Below are 24,796 nucleotides of genomic sequence, written 5' to 3'. Positions count from 1 at the left end.
ATCATTTTAGAATAAAAGCAATCACTGTATAGATGAGGTCGTTAGCACTATTTCAGAAATAATTTCTGTCCAAATCTACATGACTGACTACGCACATGACCAATAGCTCACCTTCTGTGCGTGTAGGCAGCTGCTTGATGAAATGCAGAATTTGACTGAAGAGCTGCTGCTGGTTAATGATGTTGGTTGTTTTTTATCCATGTTGAATTGAACAGTTTCTCAAGACTGATAGTTTTTTTTTCAGGCTTTAGATGTGCTGGTAAGGGAACTTTGTTATATTTAGACTGAGGAAGGTGAGCTGTTTTCCCTGATTTTTGCCTGATAGGTTGAAGTGGTGGGAACAAATTTCTTATCCACAGTAACACTTGGCAAGAAACAACTCAGCTCATTTTCTAGTTTGTTCTTTTTCTTTAAATCATTAACATTTGTGTTGATTAGGGTTGTATGATGAGGATTTTTCTGCACTCGTCATACAACAAAAGCAGCCAAAGTATTAAAAAAACACACTTTTTCTCTGGGTGTGTATGTTCTTTTTCTCAGCATGCCACTGACCTAACCACAGAAGCACAAATAGCTGATTAACATGTATTTCTGTTGTTTGGTACCATGTGTTCCCAAGAGTAAATAATTCCTGTGATGGAAAAATATCATAATTTTACAACCAAACAGCAACAGATTGTAACCTCACTGCTGCTCTAATGCCCTGTTTGATGATATGATGGTCTTTTTGTTCATTTATTTTTATATATTTATTCATTTTTAAATTTAGGTTAGAGGACCATGAATATTGGAAGGGAAGGAAATAGAACATTTATGAGTGCATTTCGGTGTCCACCCACGCTGCTGTCAGTGTCAGAGTGTGTGCATTTGTGAGTCTGCATTACCTGCATGCACATGGTGTTGTTCGTGTGTGTGGACTGTTGTCGCTCAGTGCCGTCATTCTTTATGCTCTTGTGAGCGTGAGTATGTGAGCTACAGTTATACAGTGGTGTGGAGTGTGTAAATCTCCTGCCGTCTTAAGCTCTCAGTAGTGGGCCTGACATTAGCACAACAGTTTACACATCTGTCCCGAGGCAACTCTGAGAATAATGAAAGCCTCAGTCAAAAAGAAAATGGCTGTGTGTGTGTGTGTGTGTAATAGAGAGAGAGGTTGGGGAGACTCTGTAAACAAGAGACAAGAGGAGGTTTATTAAAACCCCACCAGCACTCACCATCCTTTTGTCCCTCCATTCTCTGTGTCCCTCACCTCCTCTCCCCCTCTTTTAGCCAGAGGAGCGATTACATGCCTCTGTCTCTCTTGTCTTTCATCTCACTCTGTGAAGAGGAGAGGAATGAAGGTCTTCTGTGGCGTGTAATTACACAGAGACATCCTGGATGAGGGCGTCTGTCTCCACAAACAAAAAAAGCCACCCCCTCTCCCTTTAAATACCTCTTGATAGGGGAAGATCTAAAAAGAGACGTTTAGCCGCCTTTGATCCACCACAGGGCTGTTGTCTTTACCTGCCACTTATAAAAGTCTGATAAGTACTATCACAAGTCCATTTATTTCATTAGAAGCCCTGACACTAACAGGAATGGCAGTGCTCCAGCACCGTGGGAATGAAATATACAGCTCCTCCATTCGTTTTAAGTACAGAGTCATAATGATGACACATTTACAGGCCAGTGTTCTAGTCTTACCTATGAGTCATGTTGTTGAATGATTGTTAAAGGGTGGATTTTTATGGGCATACACTGGTTGTGGCTCAACCGCTAACTGGCCCAAAGCACATTTGCATTCTGGGAAGTTAATAATGGGGCTCTTTGGAGGCACGGCAAATGAGAAAGTCACTGCACTCTGACTTAATTCTGCTCATAGAAGTGCTGATGCCTCCAGATGGCGTTTTTACAGAGTGTGATATGGCCATTTTGTGCGTGTGATTAGACACTTAGCCACTACTTTGGGAACTGCTTACTTTCGTGCAATGCCACTGGTAACAGCAGTATAATGTCTTTATTGCTTCTTGATTTTAAATCAAAGATTTCTCTTTTTTCCTCGCAACCTTTAGCACCTCTTCTCTGTTCATGTTCACATGCATGTTTGAGCGTTGTGTTCCCATGCAATCATGTATTGGTGCAGTGTTACATTGTGGAAAGTGCACTAAGGTCAAGCAGCACCCCGCTGGAGACATAGTTGTCCTGAATGTGTTCAACATGTCTTTTTACTTGTGTAAATCCACCCTCATTCATAGAGACTTAACTGTTTCTCTAAACCCTCTGGGAAATGAAGTGAGCGTTCCTCAGCAGCTCAAACAGATCTGGCATCAGACAATAGACTGAGGTCTTCTATTGCACTTAACTGGGGCTGCTGAATAGGCCTGGAGTGGTGCAGCCATGCAGTTGCTGGACAATAGCCCGCTCAGCAGAAAGGCAGCAAGTGACCTCGAGGTGTGTTTGATCCTTTCCACTCTGATCCCTGAACACTCGCCACACAGAGTCAGCACAGGGGTGAACCACTGCAGAGACCTGCTGCCGACCGAGCAAATCAACAAAAATCACATCATTTACCTTCAAACTTGGTTATGCTGTAGTGTCTGATGTTTACCACCTGTGCAAAGTTGCCTTGGGAAAATGATAAGAAATCTGTTAATTGCCATCTATGTAAGGGAGTTATGGGTATAAATCTGGACATTTTGAGAATAACATACTCCCCAGTATGTTTGTCCAAGGATAGGCTCAAAATGACACACACACCATATCAGGGCTTTGTGCTGGGTGATGAGAACATGCAACATTTTCAAGGTCACTAAGAACAGGCAGATTCTACTTGACGAAGACCGCACCCTCAGTAAATCAGAGATTTTGGGGAATCCGGGCTTGACACATCTCTCCAGACTTGATGCATCATTCTGATACGGACCTGGTTGACAATAAAAGGTTTCTGTGTTCGACCGACTCTGTGTCAGCAGAGTTCTTCCTGCATCATCTACACACAGGCTGTTTGAAGGCGACCATCCCCAATACACCACAATGCATCAAGACTTCTATGAGCGGCAAAGAAAAAGAAACATTATTTCCTGGAAAATGAAGTTCAAGCAGGTGGTCAAACTTTGCATGGTTAAAGTTTTAAGAAATACAGCCCCTATGAATGATACAAATGAACACTTTATATCATGTTTGTTCAAACCTAACACTAACAGAAGAGTAATAATGAAAGATAGTAGTTTTATGCTTGGATACACAACTAGTAATGGAATTTCTTGGTCTGACCCACATGCCACATTTCCCAAAATATTTCCTTTTATTTTTCATTAGATTGAACTGTCATAGGGCATAAAAGGTGTGAGGCACTTATATTATACTGCTTATATCTCACTCTGAATTGTAATTCTACCATTTTCTCTTCATTCCTGTCCATTTTTCTGTCTTTGTTTTTCCACTTACCAGGGTGATGTGTTTGGGGAAAAAAGCTGGATCCTGTGTACATCCTTAGTTTCAATTCTTCACTAAAACTGAACAGAATTCCATAACACTGAGGGAATCAGGCTTTGTTTGAGCAGCATTTTATCATACTTTAATAATAGCAACTCCAAGCCTCAGACGTACTCTTGCTTCCCAAAATAAATCACCATCAGCATTTGAATCAAACACAACCTAACACAAATCCCCACCATCAGGAATAAAGGCATCCGCACACAGGAGATTCAGCTCCCATTCCAGCATTTTGATCACATGCGGCCTCCCCTCCTCCCCTCTTGTGTTTATTCTGTGGATTATTTTGACGTAATCTCTTTAGAGCATAATTCAGATTAGATTTTGTGTTATTATTATTGCTATGTCTATTCCCTACTGTCCTGCAGGGATTGCTTGAATTCCGTAGTGCTCCTGTATTTGGAAAATTGATTAAAACTGCTGACCATTGTCCTAGATAGTGCAGGCACTGGAAAATGGATAAAAAAATATATAACAACAAGCACTAAACTAATATAGTGGTGCATTTTATAAGAAACATGTACCATATAATAGAAGTGCAGGAGCACATGCTTTGCACAGTGGCACTGTCTTTACTAGGAGTTTGCTTCTGGCTTTAACAAATAGAGAGGGTGAAAAGGAAATAGAATTCCAATTCAGTAACCTAAAGCAGTGAAATCTGGGGCTTCAGTTGTATTTGACCTGCCAAAGAGATACTGATCTATTTGATATTCAGATGTCATGTTTAGTCTGCAATTTCAAGACAGTGTTTCAACTATTTGATTTTTATTTAACTTGCTTAGTAACCTTAACTGGATATTCTTGAATAAATTACATAATATAAATAAAATCAGTCAGTGGAGAAGATTAAAGTATACCCCATGTGGAGGATCTAATTTTCATTGTTTTTCAAATATGATAGTAACATTTTATCTTTTATTAGTTAAAGTCACCTTTGTCACCTTTTGAATATGATGCTTTCCCTTCCATGTAACTGTTTTGTTTTCAGCCTTGTCAAAGTAAGAAAAACCTGTAAACTGACTTCCATAAAAACTAACTACATTTTTTAACACTGAAATTCACCTTTCGGAAACACTAAATGTACAAGATCGCTTTCAGTGCCACAGGTACATGACCTTTCCTGCACTTTACATCCCACCCACTACGCCCTCTAGCTTTGTTGTTTTTTTAATTAAGATGAATTATAGAATCGCATTGGGAGAAGGGGACACGGAGTGCTTACTGTAACGTTGCCCTGAGGCACTCAGTCAATGACTTGGAGAGAAAAAACAGAGTGCTGTTGATATTTTAGTCTCTGAGCCTCACACCCTCATGTTCCAAATGGACCAAACGATATGTAGCAGCTTTCTTCAAATGTCTGAAAGCCGGTACACGTACATGCAAAGAAGAGAGGAAGGAAGGGTGGAGGTGACGCATTTATTGCTCATATGTGAAGGTGAAGGCGATAAAGGAGGTGAGAAAGTGGAGGCATAGGGGCTATGTTTGCTCTAGCTGTTTGGGACTTAGAGATAGACCGGGCTTCAGTGTACATTTCATTACTCTGTTCTCCCCAGACGCCCGGGCGTATGTCGCAGCTTCCTTTGTGGGAAGCAGAGCGTCAGATGATTAGATGAGCTGCACCTCTGTAAATGGATGCTATTGATCTCCACACCTTGTTATATGAAACACCTTAGAACATGATGAGTCTAAGACAAGACGGCATGATGAATCTCTCGCGATCCAAAATTGCCTCTTCTGCTCAGCTAACTTTCTCTCTTTCTCATCTTCACACTCATCAAATACACAGGTAGCTTCACTTCATCACATCCACTTTACTTCCGTGTGTTGCTCTTTCCTTCTCATTTTGCTTCACTGATTGCTTTCAGTGTCTCTACAGCCATTAAAATGATTGGAGACTGTGTAATGTATATTAATGTGCTTGTACTTTTAAAGTAGTTTCGCTGTAAATGCTATGTTTCATTGGGAAAAAACAGCTGCAAACCTCTGCGCAGAGAAATGAAATTGAGACTTCAGTCTATTGTTTTTGTACTTACAGTTGCTTGCCAAAGTTTAAGGAACCCTGTTCTAAAACATCTGGTTCAAAATAAGATTATCTGTTTCCCAAAACATTTTAGTGAGGGGTGAAACTTTATGTTCAAGATTTCAAGGGGAGTTGTAAACGGGCACCATGCAACGGTTTGGGCAATTAAGTATTGAGGTAAATTTGATTGAGGTCTCCAACCTTAATTATCTCGTTAGAGATTGCTCATATTCATGTTTGCAAAAAGCCAAGAAATGTGAATTACTCTAAGACCTCTCAAAACGTATTCCAACAATGGTCAGCCATTTGCTCCTAAGCAGTTGCCTAGCAAACTAAAAATAAAGATAATAAAAGTAACCATTATAGCAAAGTATTTTTTCAGAAGAGATTTTCTCCTCTTGAAGTGGGTTAAGTGAAGTCCTTAATGATAGTATGATTTACCTGCAGTAGGCAGTGGTTATTTTGCAGCACTAATAGGAGATAGACAGATGCTTCTCAAAATAGAAGCATCAGAGGAACAAATTTTTTCCATCTAAAACAACTCAAACCCCAAAACCTTCACAGCAGTTCAAGCATACTTTCTCGTTTCTACAGTGTTACTTTGTTATCTTTTATCACTTTGTCACTACATTTTCTCAACCAAAGAACGTCCTTGCTATGCATCATGTTGGCTGCACAACGTGTCCTAACTAATAGTTCTTCCTCTCTATAGCCTGGGTTTAGAAAAAAAGGCATGTTGTTCTTGATTTTTAGGTTTTGTATTTTTTTTTCTCTGATCAGACTGGCAATATTGTCAGTCACAGCTGATTAGCGGCAGGATACATCTAAACAAAATCTTAATGGCCTTTTAAGCTAATGGCTTTTAACGGGAATAGTGTAAGCCAAGTTGAGGTCTTGAAGATCAAGGAAACTGTCTGAGAGAACTTCTCTCAGGACTGTTCAAAAACAATATTCTTTACTGCAAAAGAGGCTTTGTGATGATTCAGCAGAGCCTGATGCAGTGGTGTACATTCAGCTGCATAGCCACACCTGCACAAACAGGACCTTCATGCATCATGAATAAACGGTTCATAACCTTTCCTGCATCTTAAAAAAATGGTTGTAAGAAGTGTAAAAATGTTCTTTGTTAACTTGTGGTGAGGTCCAAATGAACATTCACACATGTATAATGCATTTTGAAACAACTCCTGTGAACTAATAAAGTCAGAGAAATTTTTAGGTGCAATGAGCAGTACAGAAAAAAAGAAAGCAAGGGACAAAAGGAATAGAGAAGAATGGCAAGCATCACCCAGTCTGTTAAAATAAAAGCTAAAGAAGTAAACAGGATGTCTTCTATAACAATATAATGATCCCAAACACACCTCAAAATCCACACTGGGCCACTTTAAGAGGCACCAGCTGAAGGTTTTGCCACGGTCCGCTAACTCAAAAATCTATGTATGGACCTCAAAAGATCATTGCATGCAGTGCAGACCAAGGGTCTCTCAGAAGTTTTTTGCTAGAGGAATGGTCAAATTAATTGCTGACTACTTAATTAGAAATTAATTACTGACTTTTCAGGAAGCCAAAACATTTACTGAAGACACGTTTCCTCATTTTTTATTATTTTGAAACTTTAAAAGATGGATATAAAATAGTATTCTTGATTCAAATGTAAATAAATATGCCATCATTAAATTTATTTGTTTAGAGCATAATCTTTTCTTATACTCTCTAAACAATCCAGATTCACAGAATTTTGGACCACTGATGTTCAAACTTTTGCATGCTACTCCGTATGCATCATAGTTCCCTCTGTCTGCATTGGAGCAGGATCTCAGATGTTATAAGGCATTGAAAAGTCATAGGTTACAGGGCATGGAACTACACATGCTGGGAGACCTTTCACTGTTAGCCCTGGCTGCTGTGCGTATTTTATCGGTGTGTCGTGTTGTCTTAGTGATGCAAAACTATGATGGTCATGTAATATTGAGCAGTGAAGCGTGGGATGTGGAGATTATGGAAGGCTGGAACTTCTAACCTACAAATTTGCACCAATGTGAGCTATGATCAGAGAAAAAAACAAAACTCCTACATGAATATTGGATTTCATCAACTGGCTTCGGTATGCTGTACAGCTGATAAACCCACACTGTCTGGCATGGATTTTTTTCAGGCGTATTTACAGAGGAGCTGCATACACACAGTCTCATTTCATTTACATCAGTCATTTGGTTTTAGCTTTGGCAACTATGCAAACAGCCCGTTTTATGTTGTCGAATATGGTGCAGTTCAAACCGCTAACATAACTGCATATATCCCACATACTTGCTGTAATCTGGTTGGACAGACACTATATACTCACTAGATGTTCTTCAGCACTTCATCTGTACACACCTCATACAGCCACCCACACTGAAAGTTTGTTCTGTATTGTTGTGAGAATGGAACTAGTGAAGTCAACTGGGCTGAATAGATAGTAAAGTGTGGGAAAAATTTAAACACTTTTATATTTGGAGACTGCCCTTCTGCTTCACAAACTACCCAACTGACTCTTGCCATGTGAGGGTCAAGCTTTTCTGTTCTTATGATCTCCAGTGTGGTTGTGTGGATATTCAAGAGCTGGGCTGTTGTTGCTCTGCGGGTTGAACTGAACCCCAGGGGAGAAATAAAAACATTTTGATTTGACACTACAGTTCTGCACAAGTTAAACTACATTAGATACAACCAGTTACACATGATTAGCACTTGTATAAACAGTGGATCAACTGACTGCATTTAGTCATAAACCTGCAGATAATATTCTCCACAATCTGTTGTTTAGATTACTCTTTCAAGTTGACCATTTTGCTTAACAGGAAACAGTTTAACTAGTGAATTTTAAGACTATATCTGTATAAACGGTACTGCCTTTTTGTTATCCCATTAAGAAAAAGAATTACGCACTGAAAATTAATAGGTCTGTTTTCACCTCAGTCCAAACTTGTTTCAGTGTTTCCAGCCTGAAATTCTATCAGAAGGTTGAAGGATCAGCACAAGGCTTCTTAGCAAATCATTCAAGTTACATTGTACAGTGCAAATAGACACGTCCACACTCTTGCACACCTCTGGTGGGAAGGTGCTGCACAGTAGGATTTCATGTAAGTCCTTGTTTTGTTCATGGAGCCTAACATCTGCTGTATGGTACACACAGCATGTGTATGAGTGTATGAATAGAAAGGAAAATAAGAAGCAGCCGTAGAAGTACAGGCAGAGGGGCGTTTCTGCAGAGAAATAAACCAACACACTTAACTCATTAATTGATTCATTCATTTCTAATGTTTTCCTGGGCTCTGGTGGCCTTTATAAAAAAAATCTGAGTGACAGGAAGGCAGACGAAGTGTGGCGACTACCTAGCACTGTGATTGAGAGGAATTAGTTTTGTATGAGTATATATGTTGTTGTTTTATTGTGTTAGTTCTGCCTTCAAGTTTTACTTTCTCTTTGACCGATTCATTTCAGCCATCTGAAATTAATCAGACAAGTTTAGGTAGGTAGGGTACATTTCATTACGTGACATTTTAAGCACCCCAACTTTCTTTGTTTACAGGGTGACAAGTCCACTACAAATTTTCTCATCTATTTAGTCACATGACTGCTATTGTCTGCAAATTACAGTTGGTAATGACAGCTTGAACACATGAGCTTTGATGTTGTTTTTCAAAGGGGGACAGTGTGATTTTTACACTAGCTACTGTCCCCAGCATTGTTTCTAGCTGCAGCACCTAAAGTACTAAAACCTCACACTGCTATCTCTCATTAGAAGCAAAACATAGAAATGGGCTTGCATTCATCATTTGTGGTCATGGTGTTTTGTACATTTTGAATGTTTAAAAAAGCCACTGTTTGCCAGAAAGTTTACCAGATAAAGAGAAGTTACTTCTTTCAATTGACATTTTCACCAGTTGAAATAGTTGATATTATGTGAGGCTGATGGAAATATATAATTTGACAGGAGTTTATCTGCTACCTGTGTTTCATTTTATTGTGTGCCATTGGTGAAGTATCTTTGGTTGGCGTTGGACTTTAAAGCTCATAATTCTCAGAAGCGATTATGAAAAGTTAATCTATGAGGAGCGGAATAATCCAGAGCACTACTGGGGAGATGGGCCTCTGTGTTGTGTATTTGTGTGTGTTTTGGTGGTTACAAACCCTCATAAATCACGCATATTCACATTCCATAGACTGCCCCATAAAGCAGAGAAAATCTCATCAGGTCATGCCGTGGCCCATATGCTGCAGCACTTGTTAAAGCTGTTTCTGTGTCTACATGTAAACGTTTCCACTTCTGACCTGTCATACCTTTTTTAAATCCATTGCTGCTATTCTAAGCAACTGACTTGTTTTGCTCCCACATAAATTTAAGGCAAAGCAGCTACAAAGCTCAGGTTCTGGGTGTGTATGTCTGATCCCCATTTCTGCCTGTGAGCTTCTTCATCTAGCCCATAAGCAGGGTTCATTATTTGGCTTTTCATCCCTGAGTAATCAATACTGGTCTGAAGAATCCAGGTCATCTTGGCTCCTGTGGCTCATTTGTCTTATCATCTCTCTCTATCAATCTCAGTCAATGCTTCTCTCCCTGTCTTTTTTTTGTTCTTATGTTCCATCTTCTTGCTCCTGCTCTTCCTCTCCTAAAAAATTACTTATCCCTTCTGGACTAAGCCCTGCATGAACACTCCACTATTACTCCTCTTGTGGCCGTGATTAAAAATAGATCAGAGTACAAAAGAGTCCGAATTAGTCAAGACTGTTCCTTTTCAGCCTCCTCTTGTCTCCCCTCCTTATACACGAGCTCTCGTGGTTAGAAATGGGTATAAAATTGAAAGTGAAAAGTTGGCAACAAAATGTTCCAGTTTTATCCTTATTTCTGTGCCCAGAGTCTATATGTGTGTTTGTATGTGTGAGCAACAGTGATTGTTTGTCAGTGAGTATGTGTTCCGCCCGCGGATCTCTTTGCTGGGTGCTGTCTCATGTCGAGCCGTGTATTTGAGAGGCTTGTCGAGGTAAAGCTCCTGTCAGCGCCTGGCCGGAGGGAGTGTACTGATGAAAGGCCTCTTCATCATCCTAATGGGATACACAAACCTCTTAACCAGCGCTGCTGTTTTGGCTTCAGCTGGGTGAAGGGGATGGAAGACTGAGTGGGAGAGATGGGAAAGAGAACACTGAGTGAAAAGGCAAGGCCACACGCACACTCCAAAGACCACAGTGAAAACACGCAAGTGCACAGGTTAGAAAAAGGCACATTAAACAAAACAGTGCTGCTGGGAGTCAGTTATTGTGGATGAATCGTGACTCTGGGCGGCCTTTTGGTTCAGCAGGCCATGGCCAATAGGATCTGGGACAGAGTTAATGCCCTGCTGTCTATGGCCATGTGCCCCTGCTCTCCTCTGGCAGAGACCCAAGGGAAGGGGATAAGGACCAGAAACAGCTCATATCATACTGTTGATCATGTCAGTCCTTTTCATTTCTTGTTAAACCTTTTTGCAACACTTTTGTTATCTTAAAATTCTTAGATCAGTTTAGCTTAAAAAAGGGACAGTTTTTCAGTGCCGTCCTTATGTTTAAACACGTCCACACCGAGAAGTTGCTCAATTATTTATCTCACTATCCCAAGTGCTGAAGCCCATTATTCTAACCTTTAAACAACTGTGGTGCCAATTATTTCTTGGGGATGGTATTGTTAATTTGTCAGTCGATTAGTTGTGAAATAAAAGATATATCCCTTTACTTTATTGCCATCAGTGATTTCTTTTTGTTTTCTAACATTTTTGACAACCACTGTACATATTCCTACAGAACTTGATGCATATTAGATTAATTCAGTAGTTACACCCTGTCACGACATCTGTGGCTTTGAGTGAAACATCTAAAAAAACATTTGATATTTCTTTAATAAAATTCAATAAACATATTCAGTCCTCCTCCAAATTGATTGTAATTTTCAAAACTTAGGCATGTCATTTTCATTTAGGCCATCATCAGATTCAAATTGCAGTGTATTTGACGAACGTTAGTAGTGAATGTTATTTTAGCTGCAGTTGATTAAATATCTCACAGTTATTTAGATTAATTGGGTTCAGGTCAATGTATAAAAAGAGCTGGTCAAGAGAGGCTGAGTCTTTCAAAAGTAAAGATGGGAAAGGATTCATCATTTTGTGAAAGACTGCATGACAAAAGAATTTGGGGATGTCATCATCTGGAGCTCACGAGGTCATCAAAAGGTTAAAAGAATACAGAAAAATCTCTGCCTGCCGAAGACGAGGTCGAAAACTAATGTTAAATTCACATTTTCTTCGGGCCCTTTGGTGACACTGAATTTAAGAGCAGACACAATTCTGCTGCTGAAATCATTGTTTGTGCTGAAAACCATCAGCGAACATCCACTTGTACAAAGAACAAAAGTTGGACTGAAGTGACTCGGAAAACTGTTCTGTGGTCTGATGAGTAAATTGAAATTTTCTTTTGAGGACTCATTGATGGTGTGTTCTTCAGAAGTTCTGAAGAGGAGAGGAACCATCTGGCTTGTTAGCACAAAGTGTAAAAGTCAGAATCAAGATCCCAGTAAAGCCGAATAATAAATTTTTAAAAAAACAACAAAGAAAACAGGTTCCGGAGCAAGAAATGCTGTGATTGGCCTGCCAGATCTATCACCTTTTTAAAAACAATTGGTGCCTTATCAAACAATGTAGAAATTCAGGCTCTATGCTGTTGGGGAACGGAAATCCTTCAGGCAAGAATGTGAAAATGTTTCAGATTTAATTTCTCATGCAGTTTTATTCTTCTTTTTCCTAACATTTACACATTAAAAAGATTTTAAAAAGCTGGTTCAGGAGCTGTGCAGGTTTCCATGAACTAACTGGAGCAAATAACTTGCTCTGCTTAGGGTCATCAAACTATTATGCATGGCTGTTATAAAATGAACTGTGCCCACTAACCAAAAACTACACTACTTGCCTTGGATATATACAAGAGAAGAATTAAAATCGGTGGTGTGAGTGAGGTGCTTGCTACATCAGAATGTTCATTTATTGGGTTGCATGATTACAAGACTGCTTGTCAATCTGATCAGATCCAAGTGCACACATTCAGGCTGAGGATCAAAGTAACATGCTGCTTCAGGGGGCAGCAGTGGGAGGATAGACCGACAGGAGAAGAAGAAACCAGAGAGATCAGGACAAAGTCTCTCATCATTATTATCACAGCGTCACGTGCTTTAGTCACACAGTCAACGCTGGCCCTGGGCATCTGGCGGGTGGCCGTCTGCCTCTCCTTGCATCCCACCATCTCACCCTTTTAGTTTATATACATAAACACGTGCAAACTTTTCTCTCTCACGGCCTCCTACTTTATTTGTCCATGCCAAGGGGTTTTTTTGTCATGCTCTCCTCATTACTGCTCACCATCACCACCATTCCTGCCGCTCCAGTCATACTGGTCCTGGCTCGAGGCTCTGGGCTGTCCTCTTTTCTAACCCAGCCTGCTCTCCATCCTGTCCTTGGGTCAAGGAGACATTCCAGCAGCTGCAGTGGAGAACAGCAAAAAAACTTTGACATCAGGGAAGAATCAAAGCCTCATGAATGATTGATGTCTAACTGCTGAGTCATCACGCAGGAGGAAGAACCAATATTTTGAACTGAAACTTAACAAGATTTACATTTGTGGAGTAGAGAAGAGATGCACACAGGTTGCAGCAGTATCCATGCTCTCTTCATGCACTGCTGAGTTACCAGTTCTCCCAGTTTCACAAGCTGTTGGAAAGATTGCTAGATGTGGAAAAGTTGCTCTGGCCAAAAGTTAGTCTGTGAAATACTTGTGCTTTTGTAACTTTTATGTTTTGTTGCTGCACTGCTCTAAGATGATATGGAAATCAAGTGGTGTGTTGTGGGCTTTTTTCTCCCGCCTCCTGAACTGCACCAATTCCTGCGTAGTTTGAGTTTGTATTGGTCTTTCCTGCTTCCTGTAATGTTGGAAAAACAAAACGTGCTACAAAAACAATTGTAGAAAATACAAAATCGGCAGCTATTTTTTGCAAGATGTTGACAGGAATTACTTTGTATCAATGCATACACGAGGAAAATTTTGTCCCGTGAAGCAAGTGTTCTGGATCAAAATGTCTTGGTTGAATGTATTGCCTGGTTGGAGCAACTGTATCTCAGCTGAGGGCGGAGAGGGAAATTTATTTTGAGCGAACGATGAAGCTAGGTATAGAGGGAATGAAGGAAAAAGATCAGAAGGATAAAAGAGCCATTAGCCTTTGCACAGGACTACTTTTTGCCTGCAAGACCCTGACATTCTGCAGAGTAAGGAGATTGAATCTCTCCTCTATCTGCTTCCTCTCCATTTGTCCTCCACTGCTATCACCACATCACTTCTCGTCATCTATCTCCTCCAACGTGGATTTTCTGCTTATTAGGGTCCTAATCTTTACTGTTCCTTGCCTACCTTTCACTCTGTCCTCGTTATCTGTCTATTTCTATCTCTACCTTCTTCATTTTTATTTTCTATCTCTACTTTAAGTAAGACTTATTCCTAAGATGCTTCTTAAGGTGCTTTCAAATGACATAATTAAAGCCTTTTATCATCCATTTAACCAGCAAACTGATTAATTTGTCATTATAAAATTTTATCTAATCCTCAAGCACGTTTTGTAAATATTAATTTCTTCAAGGACTTGAAACATTTATCTGCTTTACTGCGAATTTCACAAAGCTAACAAACCATGTCTGCCTCCAACAAGCACACACAGACACACACTGCCATCCTGCAGCATGTTGCTTGTTGTCTATTCCATATCTAGGGATTTCTCTGATGCAAGGGGACGCAATGAAGGAACAGAGTGACGCCAACCCCGCTGTGTTTATGTGTGGTTTGATTGTGCTTTGTTTTTGGTTTGCGCATGTGTTGTCACCTCTGTCATACTTCCTTGGAAACTAGTTGGGATGGAGATGTCAGTGTGTGTGAAGCTCTGTGCACATTTATGACACCAACGTCTGCTCGCGGGCTCCCATAGACCATTGAATTCTCTGTTTGTCGGTGTGTGTGTGTGTGAGAGGTCATGCGCGTGGCCTGTCGATCCGCTGTCAATCCAGCTCATCTCCTCATCTGTTCATTAGCATGACAGAGTAGCTCCCCTGCCAAAGCAGTTAGTCACAAGAATCAGCCTCTGTCACAACACATTACAGCGGCAGGCATCTCTAATAGCGCTGGCAATCGTGGAAACCATAGCCAAAGCCCACATCTCACACACACACTCTAACACTTAGATACACACACCATTCAAGAATTGCTTCTGTGTTTTTATTCGGCTCTTTCTACCTTTCCATCCATCCACATTTCCTTCCTTTCTTCCCTTCTTGCATGTCAAACTTACAGCCTCACTATTCATTTTTCTCTTACCTTCCCCCTCCTCCCCGTTTCCCTCCATCATTGCCTTACTTTAGCCAAGTTACATGCATGTACCCTCCATCTCACCCATTTTCTTGTCCTTTCTCCTGAATTTTACTTCCTGACAGGCTCTATTTCTGTCTCCCTTCCCTCTGTTCTCTGTCTTCATAATGCTTGAAGAGATCCAGACTTTTCATTTTTAATCCATCTATCTTCTCCCTGTGATGTTTTAGTTCTCTCTCTCCAGCTCACTAAGCACCCCCAACACTCTCCTCTCCCTTCATTATCACCTGCTCAGGGTGTCTGATGTGATTTGTACAGGAAGTTTGATCCAGCCATCATCCTGTCTCTGGGGATCTGAGTTGTCATATCATATAATAAAAAACACATATGTTGTGACGCGTTTGGCCGACTCCTCTCACGATTTGTGACTGAACACATTATAACGTGACACTTCCCAAAGACGGTATCTTAAACATGACTTGAATCTTAATTTTTAACAGGGAACCTGTGCAGAACGTAGACAGGTCTTTTGCTGATTATAAAGGCTACTTCAGGATAAATGAAAGAGTAGCGGGGACTGCTTAGTGCAACAATTGTGGGAGTTTGGGTGAACATGTAATTTGGCTGTCTCTGTGTCTCCAGTCTTACCACAGCTCCTAAGTGGCGTGGACTTACTGGTTTTGTTGAGGTTTGTCTATGTGTGAGGTCATGTGTTCGACTCCACCCTTACTCTTAGTGTGTGAGAGACAAAAATAGGGTTAGAAAAAGCAGGGATTTACCTTCAGGGCAGGAGCTGTCTCTTCTCAAGAATTGGCCATAAACATCACATTTTGACAGTGGCCCCACCTATCTTCTCACATTTACACACACAATTACATGCTGTAGAAATGTGCCTATGGACAGCAAGAATGCATCATTATAGCTTTTGAGTGAAGTGTTAGCGTTTTTTTTTTTATTCAAGAAAGAGGCACAATTTAATGTCTGACAGATCTGAAAAAGAGCAATGTTTGTAAGGCTGCTCTGCTGTTTGTTTGGTCTCCAGATGTCTGTGTATGTGTTTGAGGAGTAATCAGTTTTAAGGGGCTATGAGAGAGGACAGAATAGTGACCTGGTGAGAGGAGGGGGAGGTGGAGTGTTGTAGAATTTGTTAGAGAGGTGGATCAGAGGACAGGAGGCGGGGAGGGGGGAAACTGTTGCCCCGCCAAGGCCGAGCAAAACTCGTGTGAGTGCAGTGGGATTGAGGGTGAAGCATGGGCTAGGGGAGGGTAGGCAGGATAGGGTGGGTAATTATAGGGACCCAGAGAGAAGAGGCCTGTAATCAGTCTGCCCTCAGGAAGGAATGCAGCTCATCTTCTCATGTAATTATGGCCATTTAAACAGCCCTGGTTTCCAAACACTCATCCCACTGTACTGCTCACCTATTCACTATACGTATTTACACGCACAGTCACATGATCAGGAGCAGAGAAGGACATATTTTAAACAAAGACTTCTAGAAGGAGGAAGTGAGGTGGCACAAGACCACAGACGATACAAGTGTTTGTTTGTGTGAGTGTGTGTGTGTGTTAATAGCTGTGTAGACTGCATGCCTCTTGAGGAGCCGGCTCCATGTGAACGCCCACCATGGCAACTAGCCACTAGGCACTCTGGGTAGATTTGCACAGCTCTTATCAAGCAGCCGTGCAGTGGCGCCTTACACGCATACAACATTACTGACACATAAGGACAACCAGGAAAAGGAAGTGTCTCTTTGTAGCCTACAAGTTTGACCTCCAAGTATAATAGTTGTGACGTTGGTCTATAAATTGGAGTGAATAATAGGAAAACATCATTGTCTCACCCACTCCTCTTCCTCTTCCTCCCTCTCGGCCCTCACCCCTCTCAGCCCTCACCCCTCTCAGCCCTCACCCCTCTTAGCCCTCACCCCTCTCAGCCCTACTTGTCTCCACTTCTGATAGTGATTGATAGAACTTCTTGTGCACGCTTGTGTTCCCATGCAGTAGGTGGTCGTCAGGGCACACACAAACAACACAGGGCCACTTTTTGATGGGCAATGATTAATGAGCTCTGCAGGGGGTGGCGCCCCCTAGCTGTGACAAAGCACTCTTTCAGCATCAATGTGCAGCAGTCACAGCTACAACACAAACCCAAATCCTCTTAGTGCTCCCACACTCAAAGTCACACTCACCCACACATTCAAAAACAGTCACAGAATCTGACTTAGAGTAGGCTGTTTGTTGCATACACTGTGGTTACATATAATCCATAGTTTGTCTCGAACGCTCCCGCCCTACCTCCACTGAAGGTCGATGGGAAACAGCCACACAATTCTGCAGCATTTACCCAGTTATCAGTGAAAAACACTGTTGACTGCTACTCTTTCATTGTGTGTTATTTACTGTCTGTAACCGTGAGGTTGGATAACATGTTTACACATGTGTATTTGTGTGTTTCCCCATGGCATAAGCTCCAATAGGGCTGATTAAGTGTTATTATGACACCAAAGGCTCAAGGGTGAAAAAAAGAGACAGAAGGTGAGTCCTTTTGAAAAAGGGCAGGTCGCACTTCATTTACAATTAGACGGTTCTAGGGCAACACACCTTGCAGCTAAGAGCATGAGATAACACTCTCTTTACAAGCAGATCTGTAAATGAGGTCTTGCATGCCTCTGCATTTGTTGTGCGTGCGTGTGCGCGTGTGCATGTGTGTTACCATGTCCTCAGGCTCTCTCCTCTTGCCACCCGGACATGCTGGATGGACAAGCGAAGCATTTCTGTCACTGTGCATCTCCGTCACCTGCTCGGCCTTCTCGCCTCTGCCAATCTGCTCTCCAGCCCTCTGTCACCTACCTCTGTCTGTCCTAGCATGGTCAATGAAGGGTAAAGGCAAACGTGGCCCAGTCATAAGTGAAGAATGACCTCAGGAAGTCTTAGCTTTCAGTTTTTGTGTATAGACGTGCATATGATTAAATAATCTTCCTTAAACGGTCATTCCCCCACCTTAAATATGCAGACTACTCTGTTCAGTCATAGTCAATTTATGGGTTGTAATTGGTGTAGTAGAGGATATTTGGTAGTGTCTTAATTTCTTAATTTGGGTTGTACCAAACAAGCTATGGGGTAGGCATAATGCAAAAGTGTTTCACCGAGATCCTACAGGAAAAGGGAGAAAAACCTGAGCTACAAACCAGCCATTCCAGACAGTTAATGTGCAGCATCTTCTGTGGGGGAGAATGACTCTCTTTGAAGACTTTGTAACTCTGCATACATTACACAAGAATCTTGAAGGAGCTGAAGAGGCCTATATGTGCCTGCTGGTATGAGAGACGTCTGTTAGTTTGAGTCCATGGTGAGTACAAAGAAACAGACTGTAGAGCCATGTGAAGTCACCCCAGGTGCACGTCTTAGCGGCGTCAAAATACCCAAACCAGAGCTTTCAGGGCCAACATGTTGAGGGCGTCATGAGAGAGCACAAAGAGCTGAATCTGTGTCACCCTTAGCAGGAAGTCAACCACTGCTTCCTCCCTCCCGCTGCCTCACAGCCTTCATGATGAAATAAAAATAATGGCATGTCTGTTAGTCACTGGTGAATTAATGGCATTTCCTATTAAAAGATGACCAATTTTGCCCCCTGTGCGCGCTCAAAGTGTTGCTTTAAATTGTAAGACTTTGTTAGAGTGGGTGTGTGTGTGCAGTCAGATGGGTGAACTGCATGACTCCTCACACTCCGTCTGCCTTTGTTGATGTGAGAAGTGATGCTGTGTCGCTCCAACATGCAGTCCTGTCACCTGATGCCAACACACACATACACACACACTCTAAGTCTGCGTCCCTCTCGCACATACAGGGATTTTTCTATCAAAACCTCCGTCTAAATCTCAACACTTGGTTTTTCCAGTCTTCATGTGTCCTCACTTCATCTTTTCCCCTGTTGGTTTCTTCACTCTGCTGCTGTTTTTTTTCAGGCTGATGAGGATGAGGTCAGTCTGAATATCAATCACTCAGTGTAATTGTCCTTTAAGGAATGCAAGGAGAGACTGTCTCCCTCCATCCATCTCTGTCTCTTTCGACCTGCCTCTCTGTGTGTCTGTGTGTGGCATGTGCAAGTCGTACCGCGGGGCTTCCTCACAAGAATGACAGTAATGAGGTAGATAGGATGAGGATGATGTATCTGTATCTCAGCCAGTCAATGTTACGTAATAGCTGCTGATCACTATATTAATTGGCCTTGTTGGCTGTGTCACCGGAGGCATTGTCATGTTTGAATGTCTGTCCTTACAGCTGTTTGTCCTTAGTGAGCTCAGCCAGACGGTTGTGTTTCATAGCTGTGGGCTACAGCTCCGTCTCTATGTGTGTGTTTGCATTTAAGGCTGCAGGATGTCATTTGAAGTCAACTGGAGCTGCACAAAACGCTTTGAATCTAGCAGGCAGGAGGGAAGGACGACTGAAGTGAGGGGAGAGCAAGAAGAAAAGCACTCCAGTGTCATAGATCCAACTGGAAAGCAGAAGAGGGGCATGGGGATGGGATGCTGTCTTGTTGTTTGTATTTCACCTTAAAGGACGCTTAAAAGAATAAGAAAAACTTTTGATCTTGCCAAACACAACTTGACCCTGTGTCTTTTGTGGTGTGTCTTTGTTGTTTGGCTGCTTCAAAGTAACGAAGAATTCGTTATATCCTTTATTCTCTCTTACTTCCTTCTCCCCCTCACCCCTCTACCCCCCCTAACTTCTGAGTGCTGTGTTGGGATGGCGAGGGCACTGGAGGGGACAGTAATGACTAACTCTGTAAAGGTAATGATAAAGTACAGATGCTTACGACTCCACTCTGGCTAGAGGCGCTTGGGCTAAGAAAATTACAGTCTTCTGTGTGTGTGTGCGTGTGTGTAAGAATGAGATGCAGAAGGAACAACAGAGACAGTTTCAGTCAGGCAGGAGACAAAGACAGACTTTACTCTTATTTATTTTCCTTACCAGAAATGATAGCAATCCAGTATTTTTGTGTGTATGTGTGTTTATGCTTGTGTGTGTGTGTGTGTCTGTGTGTACTGCATTGTCTGTCTTCTTCTCACTTGTCTTTGATGGTTTCTTGACCTGTCTTTTTCCTCCCTACTTGTCACCTTTGGCTACATTCCTTTCTGTCTCTCTCTCATGCAGTCCTGCCCTCCCGTTTAGCCTGGCTCCATCACTGTCATTGCGACTCTTAGGGTTCTTCGATCAAAGTGGTTGCCATCCTGGTTCGGAGCCAGGAACTTCGAACCAGTTGTTTCAGTGTGGACTGCCGAAGGGTCTGGTGTCAGGGCCAGAGCAGAGAACCACTTACTTCTTGGAGTGGGGGCGAGGTTATTGAGACCAGCCTGATCAACTACAGTGTTGTTATGTTTGTTATGTCTGGATAAAAATCCAGAGTCAGTGTTGTGTTGGTCACAAGACTAACCTTTAACATAGATGTGAAGTTGAGGCAGCTCAGTGCTCAGCTCTAACTTTCCTTCTGTTCAATGTTCTAAAAACACAGATCACGTTTTTAAATGCTGCCGAATGTGCTGCTGGTTTAAAACAGAATTTTTAAAGCGCTGTTGCTACTAATTTTTTTAAACATAGCGCATGCATTGGTATCTCAAACTTACATTTATAGATCCAGTCCGAAACAGTATGTATAAATCCTATTTGCAGCACCGAACGGGATTTCGTGTCAGTGTTTGAAAATGCCAGTCATGCAAAAAGCCTATTGTCGTTTAAGAAAGTGTGCTTGGTGATATTAATGCGGTTTGCAAGCAAAAAAAACCCCACTGTGGTCTGTGAAGATCTGTCTCCCTGCAAAGCGATCCTCTGCAGAAATCCAGAGGGAGGTTCAAACATGTATTGGAAGAGTGACATGAAGACATAGAGCCAACTTAGAACTGAACTGAACTAGAACAGTTTTGGTTGAAAAGGGCTGGCTTTTACACTTTACTGAAAATCTGCCACCAGTCTCCTTCAGCTACCATTGAGTTCAGCATAGAAAAATAGGAGTTAGTGAGAAGGCAGTGCATAAGCATAGGTTGTCATCTGCTGGCTGGATGTAAGTGTGTGTGTTTGTTCGCATGATTGTGTGCTCAGGAAAAGAATACACAGAGGTCTGTGTTTGCTGTCGAGCTGTCTGCTGTCTGTCATTAGAGTAATAAAAGACTCGCTGTGCTGCACAGCAAGGAGTTCTCGTCTTTAAGGCTCCTCCATTTTGCACAAATTGCCAGCTGCTGAGCTCTGATGGATGTTTGTATGCAAGCCCCAAAACACAGGTTCTACTTTAAACCCACCAGCTTCATTATTCCAGATAAAGAAAGGGGGAGAAAAAAAGTTGTCTGTCTCCTACCTCTGTCATCCAAAAGTTTTTTTGTTGTTTGTTTTTTAAATTAAACCGTGCCTCCCTGCAGGCCTCTGACCACAAACACACACACACTCTTCAGAGAGAGAGAGGTTTATCCAAATATGCAGGTCTCTTCTCCTTTTCTGTCTCTGCCTGAACCGCCGTCTATCTCTGTTTGTCTCTCTGTGCAGCCTCTCGTCATGCCTGAGGAGTGACAGGCTGTGTTTTCAGCCGATGTTTGAACACAGACCGATCAATGCCGGACAAAGGGAAAGAGCGGGAGTGAGGGGTGGGGTGTGGCAACACAACTGGTTATTGACAGAGAATTCAGAGTCTGAAAGAGTGGCGGCGCCAGCTTAGTAAAGGGAGTGAATCAAAATGATGATTACAATTCATGTGCATTGTTAAGCCTCACTTTTAGATGTGTTAACGCTCAACTGTGTATGTCTACATTTATATGTGTTTACGTGCACGTGTACCGACTTGCAGTATTGTACATACTTAATTGAGTGAGTGTACATCAGTGTGGACACACCTGCCAGAGTGGGAGCAGAATACAAGAATCTGTAAGTGCTCTGTGCGGGTGAGGGCATAGTCTCCATTACTTGTTTACATTTCTTAGTTTGTCCTGCTGCTGCGTCCCTGTGAGATAAGGCTGCATAGTGCAATATATTCCCACAATATAATTTGAGATATGAAAATAATTTCCCAAAAGAAAAATAAATGAATGACTTGAATAGATACGCAAGCCTCATTTCCAGAAGAGTTGTGAGGCTTTTTAATGCAACAAAAACCGAAATCTTTATTTTAATTCGTTTGAACCTTTACTTAAGACGCAATTGAGAAGAAAATGACTTTCAATGTTTTCACAGACCGACTCTATTGTATTCATGAAATGTAAACAAAGCCAGAAAATTTGATTCCAGCGGCTCATTAGAAAGTTGGGATATAGGCATGTTTACCATTGTGTTGCATCACAACTCCTTTTAGTTCCATTTATAATCATTTGGGAAATGAGGATAATGTTTCTTGCAGCTTTGTCTGTGTCTGTTCTTACTGTGAGTAGATTTTAGCTGCTCAACAGTCTATGGCTGTCGTTACCTGGGTCTCCTCCTCATAATGTGCCATAAATTTTAATAGGAAGCAGATCTGGGCTGCCAGTCAAGCACGCACACTGTGAGTCTGTGGAGCCTCTGTGTTGTAAGTTGTACAGAATGAGCTCTGAAGCTTTTTCTGCTGAAATAACTACAGATCTCTGAAAAAGATGTCGCCTTGATAATAGGCATATGTCGCTCCAATTTTCCAATATACTCCTCTGCATCAGTGGTACTTTCAAACATGTGCAAGTCATCCATGCCATGGACACCGATGCACCCCCATATCATCACAGTTGTTGGATTTGGATGGTCTTTCACATCTTTGGCACGTAGAACCATTACTTGTGTTTTTTCTTTAAAGAGCAACTGACACTTAGACACCGCTGAACACGTGCCCACTGTCTCTCCATCCATCAGAGATGAGCTTGTGATCAGGGAGCTCCGTAGTGTTCTGAGTTACAATTCTGGATGCAGCAGTGGACTGTACTGAGTGAAAATGGTCAAGGGTACTCCTGAGCCCATGTGGCTGTAATGATCATAATGATTTCTCATACAGAGCGGCCTGAGGGCTTGAAGCTCCCAGCCATACAACATTAAGTCAGCGTATAGTGTTATATCCAGAATCAGTGTGTCATTAGTATTTTGGAGGAGGACACCTATGTCCTGCTGCTCTAAAAAAAATGTCTGTCTGCGAGGGTTTAGAGCAACACAGGCGGATACCTAAAACTGCTCTTAATTAAGATATTCTATAAACCTTTCGGTCTTTCTTTGCCATTCTCTTACAACTTTTTTTCTTGTACAAGTTGCTGGCATCAAAATCTAGATTTGCCTATATTTTCAAAATACTATAAAGTTAGTCAGTGAAGAGAATAATCATTTTAGTACTTGTAAGGTTCAAACAAATGAACAAATTACAGATTAAAGTTGCAGTTGCATTTTTGAAAACTTCCCAACTTTTCTGGAAATTACCTTTTCTGTGTGGAAAGAATCACTGCAATGCAATGAGATATTTACACAGATGTACCAATAATATGGAAAAATGACCTCAAAGTACCTCTCTGTATGACTGGTGATTGCTGTTAGGTGTGAGTCTTGCACAGGACTGGAGTCTAGAAGGGGTAAAACACAAGGAGTGCTATTAGAGTTTTATTCAGACTTACGGGTTAGTGAAGTAGTGAGTGAAAGAAAAACAAGCAGGTGTGACAGCCAGAACAGAGAAAAGCATGGACAGATACAGGATGACGGGTCCATCCCAGGTTAAGCCTCTCTCCATGTGTCCTGCGGCCACAGCAAATGCAGAGCTCTGAGCTGTGTGTAGTACTGCTTCAGCTTCTTCTTGCTCCGCCAGACAGAGTCTGTTAATCAGAACAGTGGAATGGGAATTGGAAAGTGCCTGCTTTTCCATATTAGCAGGCGATATCTTACTTTCAAAGTAGTTTCTCTTGCTCCCTGGTGATGGAATAACTGATCAGCTTGGGCTTGATACATTTTGAAAACGGAGCTCTACAAATTTGCCCAGTTTAAATCTCACTGTACGCAGGCTGTTGTATTTTCTCCCCGCACCTCCTTCTTTATCCACTAAATGGAAGTTTAAATTTAAGAAGTGTGACACTGCGGCTTTTTGTGATGTGTGTGTCTGCAAAGACAAAAAGTGCACTGAGCTGGATTTGCCTGTAGTTTTTCTGAATCTCCAGACTGGAGCCAACGTGGTCAATCCCCCGCACTCTGCTCCAGTCTTTCACTTAATGCTTATTGAATTCAGATCATTTTCAAAAGCAGAAGCAAGTTTTCTACTGGAAGGTCAGAGCTATCAAAAATTTATAGGAACCTGGTTTCACCTAAAGGGAATTTGATGGGAAAAGTTCAAAGAGAGACAATGTTAAAACACAACATAAAAATGTAAAAATGTAAAAATGTACCATAGCACCTGCTGACCTATAATGCCAAATTTTAATAAATACATTTTAAAACTGCCCTTTAGTTGTGTATAAAGATATGTATATATAAACATACATTTTTTAGTATGTGTTAGTTTTCTGTGACGTACTACATTGTACTTTAAAGTGTAGAACATAGCAAAGTTATCAGGACAGATACAATAATCTGTCTACAATGATGAGCTCTAGTACTAAACAATACAACAGTGCATCACTGACATTCTATTTGAAATGTACCCATAATTATTAAAGTAAAAAAACGTGACTGAAGAGGCCAGGAAGTCTACATTGCTCCTGCCAGGAGAAGCTTGGCAGCACTGCCAGGAGGGATGTGTCACATTGGAAATGTCAGGGGATAATGTGTGATCAACAAGACCTATATGTGGAAGGTCAGCAGCTCTCCTCTTCAGCTGAGAAGCATGGACTCTTCCAGAGCCTTCCAAGTAGGAGGCCTTCATTGAACAGATTAGTGGCAATACATGGAGACTAAATGTCACAGCGCTCCTCCATTATGGTGCACACTG

The 24,796-nt window shown here is 41.6% G+C and overlaps 1 protein-coding gene across 1 annotated transcript in view; it reads left to right on the top strand.

Moving 5' to 3' along the window:
* Nucleotides 1–24,796, top strand: part of unc5b (unc-5 netrin receptor B) — a 50,858-nt gene that overhangs the window by 8,825 nt on the left and 17,237 nt on the right. The window lies entirely within an intron of this gene.

Source organism: Leuresthes tenuis, unplaced genomic scaffold (assembly GCF_036924035.1).
Source record: "Leuresthes tenuis unplaced genomic scaffold, fLeuTen1.0.hap1 SCAF_8, whole genome shotgun sequence".
NCBI lineage: Eukaryota > Metazoa > Chordata > Actinopteri > Atheriniformes > Atherinopsidae > Leuresthes > Leuresthes tenuis.
This window is presented reverse-complemented; position numbering and strand designations above follow the sequence as displayed.